At 46.0% G+C, this 4134-nt stretch overlaps 1 protein-coding gene across 3 annotated transcripts in view; it reads left to right on the plus strand.

The window, feature by feature from the left end:
• Positions 1–4134, plus strand: part of Herc3 (HECT and RLD domain containing E3 ubiquitin protein ligase 3) — an 89195-nt gene that overhangs the window by 13252 nt on the left and 71809 nt on the right. The window lies entirely within an intron of this gene.

Genomic DNA, 4134 nt, shown 5'->3' on the forward strand with positions numbered 1-4134 from the left:
GCCCCAGGGTGTGGGTGGCAGGTGTTTGTGTGTGTGTGTGTGTGTGTGTGTGTGTGTGTGTGTGTGTTGCCAAGTACTGAGTGTACCCTATGGTGTGGGTGAACAGGTGCACTAGTACTGTGCTAAGACTGGTCACAGTGGGGGAAGGAAAGGCTAAGGGAAAGACAAGAACTCATCAGGGTTCTTACATCCGAGCTTTTCACTGACTTCTGACAGCCTTCGTACATTTTAATGCCTGATAGTCTACATCTTTTTCTCCTCACTTTATCATTATAGAACCTAAATTTGACCCTCAGTGGGCTTTCAGTATAGACTTGTGACCTTCGAGTGGTCGTGCTGAGGCGAGTGAGCCTCCTTGACTGTGCTCGCAGTCCCTAACCTAGAGTGCTTGGGAGTCAGTTTCTTTGCTTCTTCTTGCTCCTTCACTCAGTCCAGATCAAGTCTAGACATGGAAGCTTCACAAAAGAGTGGTCACCAGGGCTGGAGAGATGGTGAGGTGGATGACAATCGCTGCTTTTTCTGGCGTCCAGGTCTGGTGTCTTAGAACCTCCTGTAACTCCAGCTCTAGAGGATCCGGTGCCCTTTTCTGGTCCCTGTGTTCATCAGGCACACACATGGCAGTCAAACATGAATGCACACAATTTTGTTTTGAAAGAAAAGGCCAGGGGTAGTGTTTTGTTAACATCAGCATCTGTGGGCCTGCAGGGTCAGGAGCACCCATCTGTGTTCCTGTATCATGTGACCTGATTCATAGTGTTTCCTCCTCATTTACCTTACCCTGTGGCATGTGCCTAGGCCCCTGTGTTACCCTGCTGTTCTGGGCTCTGCCTAAATGTCAGTCTTAATTTGTAATCGAGACTTCATGTTGAACATTTGAAAACAACAGACTACAGGATTGGTTTTAGACAGAATTTATGTGGGGTTTAATTGCGAATGCTTGTAGTTTTAGCACTTGAGAGGTAGAGGCAAGAGGTCCCAGACTTCAAGGCTGCACTCACCTATAAAGCAATTGTAGGTCAGCCTGGGCAAGGTGAAACTGTGTCCTTTACCCTAAATCATGAAGGGTATGAGTGTTCTTAGAGGGCTTCCTCTTGTTCACTGTCTGCCACCGAGTTCCACTTGGACAGGGCCTGCTAGGTGTGTTCATGTGGATGTAATTACAGATTTCCTAACATGCTGCCCTGATTCTTGGGATTTGTGGGGATGGGTTTCTAAGCTCACCTATCCACCAATGTCCTTTTATACAGGGCATTGAATAAGCAGCGCTTTCAGTGTTTGTTTTGTGCAGTAAAATACTGTCAATGAAAAGTGTCAATAATTAATAAGTAAGTCATATTATCTGTTTTACTATTAGTATATTATAGCAGGAAATTTCTGCTTTTTATTGATGGATGTCTCAGTGGAAAACATTAAAACCTAGCATCTTTTTCTGTCTTCTCTTAGAACTCACTGAGTCATATTAAGCTCAGTCACATCCTGTTTCTTCAGGTGAGAGGCATTGTCTATTGACAAGTGCCTACAGAGGGGTGTGGCAGCTCACAGCCCGCCTTTCATAGGAATGTTGATGTTCAGACAGTAATCGGTGGCTTGGACTCACCTTACTCCGGTGACTTTTTTTTTTTTTTTTAAATATGTGTGTGTATGTGTGCATTCATGCACTTTTGGCACATATCTGGAAGTCAAAGTGCAACTTTGTAGAGGATTTCAAGTCATGGAACATCGTACAGGTAGTGCTCAGCCCTGTCTGACCCTCGAGTCCGTTCTGGAGGTAGTCTGTGCTGTAGTTTAATGCAGTATCTCCAGGCCCTGACTCCAGAGGGTGAATCATGCTCCTTGCAGCTCTCTCTAGCAGATGGCAAACTTTGACCTTTCTCTGAAATCACAAGGCTACATGTCTGAGCTGAGAGTCTGAGAACTCGTCTGGTCTTTTTACCACTGGGAAGTAAAGGTAGTCCTAGACAGGATGCTTTCTGCGCTTCAGATCCATTTTCTTTTAAAGGATGAGACTTCTTGTTCTGGTAGTGTAGATTGGTTTTTGTTTTTGTTTTTGTTTTTGTGGGGTGGGGGGGGTTGGGAAGGGTTTGTTTTTAACCCATATTCTCTTGTAGCCCAGGCTGGATTTGAACTTTATGTGAAACCACACACGACCTTAAACAACTGATCTCCTGTCTCTATCTTCCAAGGGCTGGATTTCAGCTTTGAACCACCCTCATCATTTTTCACGGCCCTGCATGTGGCAGGTAGCTTCACTCAGAGGCATGGGGGCACACATCTCACTCCATGTCTTTCCCTCAAAGCCTGGAGTGGCAGCAGATAGGAAAAGGAACAAACTTGGTGGCACAATAATGGCAGCCATCATTCAAAGGCACTATAATGGGTGCGAGTACAGTCTCACACGTCTCTGGAGAACCTCGAGGCACAGTTCTGTGAGCTAGTGGGAACCCTTGGGCCTCTGGAAGTAAGTAGGCAGTGTAGAGCAACTCTTTGTTTGCTTGTACCCAGGGTTAGGCCAGCACCTGTCAGCACAGCCAGGGCTGGGTGATTGCAGAAAACCAGAGAGCAGCACCAAAAAGGTCTTTGGAGTCAGCAAGGGCAGCCGGTCCTACCTGGGGTGTAACTTTGTGATAAGCCAGACTCCTAGGGAAATGAAGAGAGTCCAGATATTTCTGTTCCACTTTAAGCTAGTATGTTAATTATAAACTTCACAGCAACTGTTGAATAGTGCCTCTGAATGGAGAGATGTGTAGGTGGGCGCCTCCCTCTAATGCTTTAACTTTTTCATAGGGTTCTAAATCTGGCTACCTTTGGATTTATTTTTAATGAGTGGAAGAAAGAGACTGAGCTTTCATGCTCCGTGTGCTTGTTGGGAATTCTTACCTGGAGAGCTCCTAGACAGAGAAGGGCAGCAGGGGACTCTGGGTAGAAGTCACTAGACAGAACACACAGAACAGGGGTGTAGTCTTCTGTAACCGTGGGAAGGGAAGGAAGGGAAACAGGGCCGACAGGCTCTACTGGAGAGACCTTGCTTCCGTGGCATCACAACGGTCCTTCAAATGGCACTGGGGAGGAAACTGCATGAATGCCCTTTGCTAAGAGGCTGTTTTTGTGAGGGCCAGGTTGAGATCTCAGCTCATGTCATACAGACCAATTGTCTTTGGAATATGAAGGTACCTAGGAAATGAGAATGTGATGGTGTTGCACAAGGCTTTGAGGACTTGAGGAGAAGAGATGGAGTAGTTCTGTCAGCTCTTAAGGTCTTAGATGTGGAAATTGTTAATGTGCCCTTCCCTGGCTGCAGGGAATGTGAGACTGGACTGTTGTCTGTGTCTGCAGTCATTACACTCGTGTCACCTACAGCACTGTGGATGCCGATGACTAGTGCAGTCATGGAGAACTCACCGCTTTGCCTTAATAGCTTTATGTCTTGAAAATCCAGTGACCCAAGGAACTGTGAGTCAGACCTGCGGAGGAGGAGAGTTGGGCGGTCTCCAGACGGAGGTTTTGGTTTGGCAGTATTCCTCCAGTCTGTCTAGCTAGCTGTCAGTTGTTTGTTTTGTCAAACTGGTATGACACATGGACTTGACTTTTTGATACAGAGACCCAATTTTTTTTTTTTCTCCTTGAGAATATGTGTTACTGTAGATGCCCTTGGGGCTCCATGTTTTCCTCAGACTGCCATTTTCAACTTCTCGGATTAGCAATGCACCCAGTCCCTGTGTGCGACAAGGACGGATGATTTCTTTTTCAAGAGTCATTACTAGTTATCTCTGTGTGTGTGTGTGTGTGTGTGTGTGTGTGTGTGTATTACATACATATGTGTATATATATATCTGTGTGGGGTGCATGCACATGAGTGCAGTTGTCCACTGAGGCTGGAAGAAGACATTAGATCTGTAGAGCTGGAGTTCTAGTTGGTAGTTATTGATGCCTAGCTGGGGGTTGGGAACCTAACTCAGCTCTGCTGCAAAAGGAGTACATGCTGTTAACCTTTGAGCCAACATTCAGGCTGCAAGAAGGGGATATTTCAAGAATAGGCTGAATATTGAAACTCTTGGCTATGGCTGTCTGCATTACTGTCTAAAGAGAGGAGGGTTATTGTTTAGGGATGTGTGTGTGTGTGTGTGTGTGTGTGTG

This window comes from Mus pahari, chromosome 2, assembly GCF_900095145.1.
Source record: "Mus pahari chromosome 2, PAHARI_EIJ_v1.1, whole genome shotgun sequence".
Classification (NCBI taxonomy): domain Eukaryota; kingdom Metazoa; phylum Chordata; class Mammalia; order Rodentia; family Muridae; genus Mus; species Mus pahari.